The sequence below is a fragment of the Artemia sp. Qi Xiang Cuo genome, chromosome 21 (assembly GCF_049724085.1).
Source record: "Artemia sp. Qi Xiang Cuo chromosome 21, ASM4972408v1, whole genome shotgun sequence".
NCBI lineage: Eukaryota > Metazoa > Arthropoda > Branchiopoda > Anostraca > Artemiidae > Artemia > Artemia sp. Qi Xiang Cuo.
In genome coordinates, this window is record NC_142814.1 from 38,831,561 (window position 1) to 38,845,753 (window position 14,193).

Sequence of the window (14,193 nt, forward strand, 5' to 3'; positions counted from 1 at the left end):
AAAAATGCCTGTGAATCACTGGTTTCCTTTCGAACGATGCTTACTCTGTTAGGAGTATACTGAAATCTCAAATAGATTTGATTACCATACGGTGGCAGTGTTTTATCTATAGTTATCTACCATATCGGCTAAATCAACTGTAGTTAAGCATGCAACCTAAATACACAAACAAAAATGCACATTCGTTTTTTTTTGGAGGCAGGACGGCAGGAGAACTAATTCACAAAAATGTGGAGTGGGGGAGATTTTGATTGTTTTTTGTTTTGTTTTATTTTGTAAAGAGAATTAAAAGAAAAGTATTTCAAAAATTTAGATGGAGGAATTTTGATGTTTATTCGATTTTTTTTTCAGTGAAAATATTTTTTTTAGCCTGAAAAATTCTCCTCAGCATACTTTCATTTGGAAAATACTTTTCTAATTACTCCAGAAGGCCCTCCTCCCGGAAAAAAATTCCCCCCAAAAATTCTCGCGGAACGTCTTCAGATGCAGAATAGAGTTGGCAAAGAGAAAAAATGGTAAATAAAAATAATTTCGTATGGGAATACTGTCAAATCTCCCCAGTGAAAAATTTCCCCTGGAAAGTTCCCCCGCAGAAGTGTCTCTCCCTGCGGAAAATTATTGCCATGAAAAACCCACCAAATTACAAAGTTTCCCCCTCCCAAAAATGTCTGTATACCTAAATACTTTCTAAGACCACACTGGCTATACACGACGTATGAAGCTAAGACAGGAAAGGAAATAATAAATAAAACCTAAAAAGGGTGAGAAAACGAGGATTTTGTCAGCCAGTGGTAAAATATGAAGACGAAAAACCAGCAAGTATTTTGACAAGGACCTCCGCCAAGTCGTCCTCAGTGCTATAAAAAAAAAAAAAAAAAAAAAAAAAAAAAAAAAAAACCAACAAGAATCTAACCTTTTAGAGCTCACTACACAAGATCTGAAAAAACAATGAATGAAAGACCAAAGCCAAAACCAATGAAAAAAAGGATTTTACCGAAGAGATTGTGCAATAATGTTTTGCATAGTAATACTTTTTGGTCTTCTGCCATGGTAGTTGTCATTAGAAATATTAATAGATTCTGTTAAATTTGATTGGGTGCTAAAATCAAAAGAGTCTTTTAGTATTAAATTATTACAAATTGGGCTTAATGAAATGTGTCCGGTGTCCCTATTTATAGCCAAATTCTTGTTTTTATATTTTTTTTTTATCTCAATTACCTCTTTGAAAGATTGCGGTAGGCCATTTACAGTAGATATCAAAGTTGCCTCCTCAAAAAGAACAAGATGTGTAGGATTTTCGTAAATATGCTGGGCCAATGCTGAATCAAAGTTGTCAATTTTATTTTTAATCTCAGGGATTTATCTATTGAAGTTTTGTGTTCATGCAAACGTTCACCAAGTTTTTGATAGGTCAACAAAAAAAACTTTCACCACTCTACCATACATTTCAAAACTTAGTGATAAACTTGGAAAATTTTTGAGTAAACACAATCTCTATGTTTCTTCCAAAAGTGAACAAAAAGTTGATCATTTTTTCAACTCAGGAAAAGATAAAACTAACCCTATATTGGGTAGTGGTTTCTACAGAGCCCCGTCTTCATGTGAGATATTTTACATAGGTAGGACCCAACAAAAACTTGGCGAAAGTTTGTATAAACACAAAACTTCAAAAGATAAGTCCCTAAGATTGAAAAATAAAAATGACAACTTTGATTCCGCATTGGCCCAGCATATTTTCGAAAATCCTACACATCTTGGTCTTTTTGAGGAGGCAACTTTAATATCTAAAGTAAATGGCCTACCGCAATCTTTAAAAGAGGTAACTGAGATAAAAAAAAATATATAAACAGGAATTTGGCTATAAAAAGGGACACCGGAGACATTTAATTAAGCCCAATTTATAACAATTTAATATTATAAGACTCTTTTGATATTTGCACCCAATCAAATTTGAGAGAACCTATTAACATATCTAAATAAAACCGAAATGGCAGAAGAGCAAAAAGTATTGCTAGGCAAAACATCGTTGCACAATCTCTTCGGTAAAATCCTTTTTTTCATTGGTTTCGGCTTTGGTCTTTCATTCAGTGTTTGTTCGGATATTGTGTAGTGAACTCTAAAAGGTTAGATTCGTGTTGCTTTTTTTTCGGCTTTTCCTATGTTTTTTTAGCACTGAGGACGACTTGGCGGAGGTCCTTGTCGAAATATTTGCTGGTTTTTCATCTTCATATTTTATCACTGACTGACAAAATCCTTGTTTTCTCACCCTTTTTTGGTTTTATTTATCATTTATTATTTACTTTCCTCTCTTAGCTTCATACGTCTTTATACCTCCCAATAACAAAAGCTATACGTAAACAATGAATAAATATAATCCATTGACCTTCACGCCAAACATAATCCAAACAGAATACATAAAAAAAAGAGTTGAGTCAAAACTTAGTTAAAAAACAAAAAGAAAAATACATAGATAACAATAAATCTAATGACTAGTTTTCTTGGCTATTATACAACTCAACAAAACTCTGAACAAAACTCTTGTGATATCTTTCATGTTTAGCGGGGATGGGAGTCAGTTTGGGGACTTTTTGGGATTTATACGCAAAGGTCTGTTGCGGCCCGGAAGGTAGGGTTCAGGGATGATGGAATGTAATCGAGGAACACACAGGGTCTTGGTATCGAATCGAAGGCACAGCAGGTTCCTTCTCTCGGCAAAAGTGTTGAGCTTGAACTTACCTAGTAGATAATGATATGGTACCTTTCCTTCACCATTTATGATTGTAAGTGCTCGTTTTTGGACATTTTCAATCTTATAAATATGCTCTGAAGAAAGATCGAAATGCCACACTGGACAAGCAAACTCCAGTATTGGCTGAATAAAAGAAGAATAAAATTGTAGAAGATCCTTAGGGGGGCAAGAAAATTTAATCAAGTTTTAGAAGGGAAACCGAAGGGGAAGCTTGTTTGAGTATGTTTTAAACATGGGCATCCCACTTCAAGTCAGCAGTGATTGTCACCTTAAGTGGTTTAATGCATGTGACAGACATTTTGGGAGGAATGGGGTTTGTGAAAGAAGAAGATGATTTTAAAAAATTAACTGTCATAACTGACCATTTCTTAGCGTTAACTTTCATCTTCAACAAAGAAGCCTCCTATGTGAGATCATCAACTAATGTCATTATTGAGCTTTTAATATTTTGTCGACAAACCTCAAGTGCAGACGGATGGTCCACATGCTTTCATCACTCAGTGTGGTCAATCATAAGGCTATTGATCATTATAAGGAATAAAATAGGACCCATGAGGGTTCCCTGGGGGACCCTAAAAAAGATAGGAAGGGGATCGGAATAAATTTTTTTATATTTAAGCACTTGATAACGATAGGAGGCAACAATTTTAACAAGAAAGGGACTCTCTTGAAACTCCGTCAGCAGTTTATTTACAAGGATATTATGGTCAATTAGGTCGAACGCTTTCTCGAGATTAATTAGTAAAAGAGTCAACCAAGTATCAGGGTTTTCAAGGTTTTTCAGAATGGGGTCAAGAAGACTAACAAGGTAGTGTGAAGTAGATGTTTCCTTCAGGTTTCCAAACTATTGAAACTCAATAAGTGTAAGAATCTCTGCCTTTAACCAATTAGCTAAGAAACCCTAGTACATTTTTGAAAAAACTGGGGCCAAGGTGATTGGTCGTACTCCAGTAAAATAATTCAAGCCTCCTTTCTTTTGTATTGGAGTAATATCGACTAAGTGTGGGGCCCGATTGGAATATTTTTTGCGGGGCCCCTGTAGTTAGTATTGGAGATGGTGACGGTGCTGTTCTTCTAACATAATATTTTTTTCTTCTGAACTTTCATTTTTGACTTGTTCTGATTCTCGCTGTTCTTTAACACCACAGTTCTTTGTACTTTATTGTCGTTTTTGCCACTTTCTGATGCTCGCTTTAGCGTGTCTGCTGACCATGCAATTCTTTGTTCTTCCATTTCCTTTTTGACGCGATCTGTTGCTTGTAATTCTCACTGCTGATTATCTTCTAACTGTAAATTTCTTTGTTCTCGTGGTCATATATCTTCTAACCATACATTTCTCTGTTCTTCATTTTCATTTTGATTTGTTCTGGTACTCATTGTCATATGTCTTGTAACCGCATGTTTTGTTTGTTCTTCACTTTCGTTTTTGTGTCGTTGTGATCCTTGCTGCCACTTATCTTTTAACTGTATATATCTATGCTCTCAAATTTTGTTTTTGACTTGTTCTGATTGTAGGTTTCACTACTATTTATATCTTTGATCTTTATTTTCGTTTATCATTGCTTCGGACATTTTTCAGTGCCTTTTGCCTTAGCTGCTTGGATTTGTCTTGTCACTTTTGAAGGTCTAGGTTGTTCATTATCACCCGTCGTACATTTAGATTTCTCAAGTCGTTCTCTTGATCCTGTCTCATTTGATAGTCCAGTTTCTTCATTTTGAGCTTACGGTTTTGTCCTTTTTTCTTCTTTTTTGTGCTTACCTTAACTTACTTTTGTATCCCCTTGATATTATGAAAATGCCGTTTGAAATTTACATCAGTAAATATGGGCACGTGAATGTACATATTTCTAAATTTGCGCGCTTCTAAAACGGTTTTAAAATCAATTTTCCTTGTGTCTTCACTTTTACTCAACATAATTGCTTAACTATTTAGTCTATCCTGGTTATTGTTGATATCAGATAGTTTTTTTTATTCGTTTTAGCCTGGAGAATTATCTCTCTCCAGAAGTAACTCTTACTGGAATTGTTAAGAACGTTTCACTATTTAGAAAATAATTGTTCATTTTGATGGCAGCGCGGGGCCCCTTCAAATCCGGGGCCCGATTGGGCCTAATCGCTCCAATCGCCCTTCATCCGGCCCTGATGAAACCACTGCTAGTTTATAAAGCAAATTATTCAGTTTCTGAATTTTCGTACCGGCCAATAACAAGTCAAGGTCTTTTTGATATTGGATCTTTGATTAGATCTGAAAGTTGGAATGCTGTTGTGTCGTGTGTAAATCTTAATTCAATGGTTAATTTGTTTCAAACAAAATTAATGACAAATTACCAAAATTGCTTCCCAGAGGTTACCAAGAAGGTATGTTCCTCAGATAAACCTTACATTAAAGAAAAAATAAAAGGACTAATCCATTTGAAATTAAAACTTTTTCGCCTTGGAAAGAAAGATAATGCCTTAACACTCCGTAAACAAATAAAGAAAAAAATATGTCGTGCTGCTTCTCGTTATGGTAAGAATAAATTGAATTGCTTAAAACAGGGCAATCCTCAGCAATGGTTTAAGAAAGTAAAAGAAATAGGTTGTCACTCGTGCAAGAACCTTGATTTCCTTCTGGGTGAGCCGCCTGAACAGACAGCCAATTAGCTGAATAAACACCTAGCTAGCGTTGTGCAAGTGCCCCCCCCCCCTCTTGATGAAAACCATCTAATCCCTAAAACTCCAAAAGATAAAGTCACCGGAAGTTTCAGCCAAGCAAATAATAGAAAAAATACATAAACTGAAAAAACTAGTATTTGTCCCATTGATATCCCAATTGATCTAATAACAGCATGACCTGATAAACTATCAATACCCCTTGTTAGTATTTTTATTATATTAGTAATTCCGGATGTTATCCGTCGTACTGGAAGCTGGGCTATATTACTCCAATACAAAAGAAAGGAGGCTTGAATTATTTTACTGGAGTACGACCAATCACCTTGGCCCCAGTTTTCTCAAAAATGTACTAGGGTTTCTTAGCTAATTGGTTAAAGGCAGAGATTCTTACACTTATTGAGTTTCAATAGTTTGGAAACCTGAAGGAAACATCTACTTCACACTACCTTGTTAGTCTTCTTGACGCCATTCTGAAAAACCTTGAAAACCCTGATACTTGGTTGACTCTTTTACTAATTAATCTCGAGAAAGCGTTCGACCTAATTGACCATAATATCCTTGTAAATAAACTGCTGACGGAGTTTCAAGTGAGTCCCTTTCTTGTTAAAATTGTTACCTCCTATCGTTATCAAGTGCTTAAATATAAAAATATTTATTCCGATCCCCTTCCTATCTTTTTTAGGGTCCCCCAGGGAACCCTCATGGGTCCTATTTTATTCCTTATAATGGTCAATAGCCTTACGATTGACCACACTGAGTGATGGAAGCATGTGGACCATCCGTCTGCACTTGAGGTTTGTCGACAAAATATTAAAATCTCAATAATGACATTAGTTGATGATCTCACATAGGAGGCTTCTTTGTTGAAGATGAAAGTTAACGCTAAGAAATGGTCAGTTATGACAGTTAATTTTTTAAAATCATCTTCTTCTTTCACAAACCCCATTCCTCCCAAAAGGTCTGTCACATGCATTAAACCACTTAAGGTGAAAATCACTGCTGACTTGAAGTGGGATGCCCATGTTTAAAACATACTCAAACAAGCTTCCCCTTCTTTTTCCCTTCTAAAACTTGATTAAATTTTCTTGCCCCCCTAAGGATCTTCTACAATTTTATTCTTCTTTTATTCAGCCAATACTGGAGTTTGCTTGTCCAGTGTGGCATTTCGATCTTTCTTCAGAGCATATTTATAAGATTGAAAATGTCCAAAAACGAGCACTTACAATCATAAATGGTGAAGGAAAGGTACCATATCATTATCTACTAGGTAAGTTCAAGCTCAACACTTTTGCCGAGAGAAGGAACCTGCTGTGCCTTCGATTCGATACCAAGACCCTGTGTGTTCCTCGATTACATTCCATCATCCCTGAACCCTACCTTCCGGCCCGCAACAGACCTTTGCGTATAAATCCTAAAAAGTCCCCAAACTGACTCCCATCCCCGCTAAACATGAAAGATATCACAAGAGTTTTGTTCCGAGTTTTGTTGAGTTGTATAATAGCCAAGAAAACTAGTCATTAGATTTATTGTTATCTATGTATTTTTCTTTTTGTTTTTTAACTAAGTTTTGACTCAACTCTTTTTTTTATGTATTTTGTTTGGATTATGTTTGGCGTGAAGGTCAATGGATTATATTTACTCATTGTTTACGTATAGCTTTTGTTATTGGGAGGTATAAAGACGTATGAAGATAAGAGAGGAAAGTAAATAATAAATGATAAATAAAACCAAAAAAGGGTGAGAAAACAAGGATTTTGTCAGTCAGTGATAAAATATGAAGACGAAAAACCAGCAAATATTTCGACAAGGACCTCCGCCAAGTCGTCCTCAGTGCTATATAATAAAACAAAAATAGCAAAAAAACAACAAGAATCTAACCTTTTAGAACACACAACACAAAATCCGAAAAAACACTGACAGAAAGGCCAAAGCCGAAACCAATGAAAAAAAAGGATTTTACCGAAGAGATTGTGCAAGAATCTTGTGCATAGCAATACTTTTTGCTCTTCTGCCATTTCGGTTTTCATTAGATATGTTAATAGGTTCTCTTAAATTTGATTGGGTGCAAATATCAAAAGAGTCTTTTAGTATTAAATTGTTATAAATTGGGCTTAATGAAATGTCTCCGGTGTCCCTTTTTATAGCCAAATTCCTGTTTATATATTTTTTTTTATTTCAATTACCTCTTTGAAAGATTGCGGTAGGCCATTTACTTTAGATATTAAAGTTGCCTCCTCATAAAGACCAAGATGTGTAGGATTTTCGGAAATATGCTGAGCCAATGCTGAATCAAAGTTGTAATTTTTATTTTTCAATCTCAGGGACTTATCTATTGAAGTTTTGTGTTCATGCAAACGTTCACCAAGTTGTTGATGGGTCGTACCAATGTAAAATTTCCCACATGAACAAGGGACTCTGTAAACACCACTACCCAGTATAGGGTCGGTTTTATCCTTTCCTGAGTTGAAAAAATGTTCAACTTTGTGTTCACTTTTGGAAGAAACATAGAGATTGTGTTTACTTAAAAATTTTCCAAGTTTATCACTAAGTTTTGAAATGTATGGTAGAGCGGTGAAAGTTTTTTTTGTTGACCTATAAAAAACTTGGTGAACGTTTGCATGAACACAAAACTTCAATAGATAAGTCCCTGAGATTGAAAAATAAAAATGACAATTTTGATTCCGAATTCACACTCATTATTTTCGGTGATCCTTCTCACCTCTTTCTTTTTGAAGAGAAAATTTCCATATCTACTATAAATTGCCCACCCAATCTTTCTAAGAAGTAGTTAAGATAAAAAAAATATATATAAACAGGAATTCGGTTATTAATAGTTACACCGGAGACATTTCATTAAGCCCAATTTATAACAATTTAATACTAAAAGACTCTTTTGATATTTGCACCCAATCAAATTTAAGAGAACCTATTAACATATCTAAATACAACCGAAATGGCAGAAGAGCAAAAAGTATTGCTAGGCAAAAGATTCTTGCACAATCTCTTTGGTAAAATCCTTTTTTTAATTGGTTTCGGCTTTTGTCTTTAATTCAGTGTTTGTTCGGATCTTGTGTAGTGAACTCTAAAAGGTTAGATTCTTTTTTTTTTTTTTTTTTCTTTTGTTTTTTTTTTAGCACTGAGGACGACTTGGCGGAGGTCCTAGTCAAAATGTTTGCTGGTTTTTTGTCTTTACATTTTACCACTGGCTGACAAAATCCTCTTTTTCTCACCCTTTTTTGGTTTTATTTATTATTTCCTTTCCTGTCTTAGCTTCATACGTCGTGTATAGCCAGTGTGGTCTTAGAAAGTATTTAGGTATACAGACATTTTTGGGAGGGGGAAACTTTGTAATTTGGTGGGTTTTTCATGGCAATAATTTTCCGCAGGGAGATACACTTCTGCGGGGGAACTTTCCAGGGGAAATTTTTCACTGGGGAGATTTGACAGTATTCCCATACGAAATTATTTTTATTTACCATTTTTTCTCTTCGCCAACTCTATTCTGCATCTGAAGACGTTCCGCGAGAATTTTTGGGGGGAATTTTTTTGCGGGAGGAGGGCCTTCTGGAGTAATTAGAAAAGTATTTTCCAAATGAAAGTATGCTAAGGAGAATTTTTCAGGCTAAAAAAAATATTTCCACAGAAAAAAAAATCGAATAAACATCAAAATACCTCCATCTAAATTTTTGAAATACTTTTCTTTTAATTCTCTTTACAAAAAAAAAAACAATCAAAATCTCCCCCACCCCACATTTTTGTGAATTAGTTCTCCTGCCGTCCTGCCTCCAAAAACAAAACCAATGTGCATTTTGTTTGTGTATTTAGGTTGCATACTGCACTACAGTTGATTTAGCCGATATGGTAGATAACTATAGATAAAACACTGTCACCGTATGGTAATCAAATCTATTTGAGATTTCAGCATACTCCTAACAGAGTAAGCATTGTTCGCAATGAAACGAGTGATTCACAGGCATTTTTAGAGTAAGGCCCAGCGCCGACGGAGCGAATTTTTCGAGACAACTGTTGGAAACTAGTCTCATCTGCAACTGGTTTACGACCAGTTTACAACCAAAATGAAACATGTCTCCGCCCACGGACGCGAGTGGTTATGGATCAGTTGTGTTTATCTAATTGAGCAGTGCAGTTTGGTTAACTATGTTGAGCTCCGACGAGGAAGACTTAACTGATTATTATGAGTTCCGCAGGTTTCGTGGGGTTCAAAGGGAGTATTGAGTCCATCCCTACTTGGAAAAGTATGCAAAGTCTCGTCAGCAAAAGAACTTTCTCAAACAGATAGAAAATTTATCGAATTTTACAGAATGTCGAAGGAATGTTCATGCTTCTCTACTCCTACGAATTTCCCGTTTAATTTCTTGTCTGACATGTTGAGAGCCAAAATAATTGGACAATATCAGTAGTAAGCTATCTAGTACTTTTACCAGTGATTGTGTAATATGCCTTACCACGGGGCAGTCACCTATGGCTCCGACGAGTGATTGCGTAATATGCCTTACCACGGGTCAGTCACCTATTAAACGGGTAATTAAAGTATGAGGATTGGGATGCTATAATTAGAATGGTTTTAAGTTGAAAATTGTGACGTAAAAATAACTCTATTTGCGATTTTTTTGCGAAAAGGTATTTGTGTAAGGGTATTGCGTTGGTTAAGAAAGCGTAACGGGTAATTAAAGTATGAGGAATGGGATGGTATAATTAGAATGGTTTTAAGTTGAAAATTTTGACGTAAAAATAACTCTATTTGCGAATTTTTTGCGAAAAGGTATTTGCGTGCCGAGTAGTTAGAACCTAGGAAAAAAACAAAACTAATTTTAAAAATATCAGGTATTTTTCTAGATTCCATTAAAAAAATTAAAATGATTGCTGAGACACCATTAATATTTTTGCAGTTTACATAATAACCTTAGCAATCCTGAACTGAAAACCGAAATAAAAAATGAACACTTTTTCTGAAATGGAGGCCATGGATAAAATTGCAGAGGATCTGGAAGATGCAGCTAGATGGCATAATAGTACAATATTATACTGGCATGTTAACAAATTGAGAGCGAGTAGTCAATGCGGATTTGGCCCTGTTAAAGATAGGAATGGGACCGCAATTAGCGATAAGGAAAAAACTAAAGAGAGATGGGCGGAACATTTTGAGAATTTGCTTAACCGAGTTAGAGTTGAAGGAAGAGATATAGAGGAAAATAAAAAATTTTGTGATACCTTGGATGTGAACGAAGATTTGTTTTGTGAGGAGGATTTAGTGACAGTACTAAAAGGACTAAAAAATAATAAGGCATAATTATTTTTAAATCATAATTAAATTATTAAATAATAATTTTACATTAGTTTTACAAGCTAATGATTAAGTGAATCAATACATTAGGCTAGATATTAATTTTACATTAGTTTTACAAGCTAATGTTGAAGTGAGTCAATAAATTAGGCTAGATATAAGTTTTACATTTGGTTTGCAAGCTAATGTTGAAGTAAATCAATAAATTAGGCTAAACATTAGTTTTACATTAGTTTTACAGGCTAATGTTGAAGTTAGTGAATTTAGTGAATCAATAAATTAGGCTATATATTAGTTTTACATTATTTTTTTCAAGCTAATGTTGAAGTGAAACAATAAATTAGGCTAGATATTAGTTTTTCTTTAGTTTTGCAAGCTAATGTTGAATTGAATCAATAAATTAGGCTAGACATTAATTTTACAAGCTAATGTTGAAGTGAATCAATAAATTAGGCTAGCTATTAGTTTTACATTAGTTTTTCATGCTAATGTTGAAATGAATTAATAAATTAGGCTAGATATTAGTTTAACATCAGTTTTGCAAGCTAATGTTGAAGTGAATCAATAGCGAGGAAGGAACTGTCTGGAGGGAACTCGACGGGGAGGGGTTTACTTTACTTCGTATGAAATTTTCCTTTACTTCAAGAAAGTGTTGCAATTATTTCTAATCAGAGACTGCTTTGGTAGAAGTATTGTTGCATTACTTTTCACAAATTTGAACATGCATAGCTTATAGTATGAGGCAAGAATTGAAAAAGAATAGAAGAATTGTTTTTGGTGGTTGACAAATTATGACAAAGGATTTTACATTGATTAAGACCATGTTGGTATCTTTGAGGCATGACAGTTCCTGTAATAAAAACTCTAGGCAGATTTGTGTTCAATAGCATGTTTTGTTCAATAGGTCGTCCTCGTCTGGGGTGGGAGGACGTCATAAAGAAAGATTTAAAGGAAATGGGAACTTCGTGGGCGGGTGTAAAAAGGGAGGCTTTGAATAGATTGGGGTGGAGGAGGAGCGTGCGTAGCTGTGTTGGCCTCAGGTGGCTTGATGCTGCTGTGAGTTGTTAGTAGTAGTATAAAATGCGTCAAAAGAAGGTATCAAATACTTCAATAATATTGCAAAAATACATAGTTACATATAAGTATGGTTACAAAATTACTCCAATACAAAGAAATTGTAAGAGTAGAACCCTCTAATAATAACCCTAACAAAATTGTAAATACAAAAACCTCTGGAAAATACTACGGATTCTTAATGCGTAAAACCAAATTCCACCTAAATCAATGCAAAGAGTTCAAATATCACAAACGATTGAACCAATTAATGACAAAAATGAAATTTGGATTGCTTCGCCAATAGAGGATATGCCTAAAATTTAACATGAGAAGAACAAATTATAAACTACGAAAAAGGAGAGGGTTAAATTTGGATAAACAATACCCATGAAAATGATGTAATTAACTTAAAAAAGGGAACATGCCTAGTAGAGATACAAGTTGTGTCAGAAGTAGACGTAAATAATTGGAAAAAATCAGGGGAAAACTTAGTAAATAATATAAATACACATGAAAACAAATACCCCCTATCCAAAACCCAATTTTTTGAAAAATTTGATTTAAATCATATCACCAATATCCCGCTAAAGCTCAAGTTATGCGAACTACTTTGGGAATTTAAAGACGTTTTTTCAACATCCGAGAATGACATAGGTCTAATTCCATTCTACGAACAAACAATACAAACTACAGGATTACCTATTGCTAAACAACCATACCGTATTCCATACGAACATAAGGAGTGGCTTAAAAATAAAATCAAGGAGCTCGAACGAAATGAAATAATCAGACCCAGCATTAGCCCTTATTCTGCTCCTGTGATCCTTGTACCCCAAAAAACAAGGACCTTAGATTAGTGGTAGATTACAGAGCCTTAAATAAACAAGTAGTTAGCGATAAATTCCCAATTCCCTGAATGGATGAAATCTTGGACTCGATTTCAAACAAAAATAAAATATTCACCTCCCTTGACTTAACTCAGGGATACCACCAAGTAAAAATAGCAGAAGGCGACGTATACAAATCTCAATAGACATCATAACTATGTCGTTGCTAAATTTAGCTACTGATGTGAGTAAATTTGAATTTGTCCTATTTGCGTTAACAGGTGGAACATTATCATACGACTTAGTTGACCCAACTAGCTTAAAAAATATCCTAGATGAAATTAAAACTCACCTAATAACATTTAGTCTCCACTTACCAGTGGAACTAAAAGTTGCCAACTTATTCCTTTATTACACAAAACTAAAGGTACGTATTACAGAAATAAATGAACAACTTTTTGCGGTAGTAACGATACCCCTAATCAATCAACAATCGATATATGATCTATATAAAATTTGTACCTTTCCTGTTAATATTAAAGAAACCAATTCCTTTGTAAGCATTGTGCCAGAGGCAGAATATTTACTAATTGACCAAGACAGAAGGAAATATGCATTAGCAAATGCACAAGAATTAAAGGAATGTGTCCCATTCAATAACTTAGTCTGCCAACTAATATTACCTATCTACAATGTAAAAATAGGATCATGTATATTGGATATTTTTCTGAAAGAATCCCAACAGGAGGACATCCCAAGTTCATGTGAAGCCGTAATTGGAAATACAAAACGAGAGATATTTATCAATCTCAGGAATGACCTATGGTTATTGAATATACCTAAAATGACAGTTGGAACCATTTCCTGTTACTATAATACTGAGAAAATTGACCCAAGCTACCAAACTGAACAATTATCACAGGATGTGGGAACCATAACAATCCAACAAGATTGCCGTCTGGTAACTAAGGAAACCACTGTGCAGACACCATAATTACAACATAATGTAATTACCATACAACATAATGTAATTACCATAATTACAACAAGCACAAACATGATAAGTAAAAAAATAGTAAATTTTCAGAGAATAAATCTGTCTTTCACAATCCCAAATATAAATAATGAGGAAATAAAAAACTATTTGGACAAAAATAGATAACATAAAAGGCACAGTACCACTGACAAAAATATAAGAGGCACTGGATTCCCAGATATCACTCTTCACTAATGAAGACCAAAGACTAGAATTTGTAGAGAACCAGTAGGGACTATTCTCACCAAACTCATGGTACAACATTATAATAACAATATTTTTGGTATTTCTTGTTTCGCTAACAATAAGAGCCTTATTAACTTTTGAACTATGGTAAGCTCTTAAAAATACGCAACAAAAGACCCAAACATGAAGAAATGGATGCACAAGAAATACATCAATTAAATTCATCAGCTCCTGATGAACAATTAAGCCTTACAAACTAGGTGGATATTACATAATACAAGAAAGATGAGAGGTCCTCTCTTGTAATTGCCAATATCCAAAACCTATTGTAATTAAATATTGTTAATGTACTGTTTAAATAACAGACATCAACAATAAA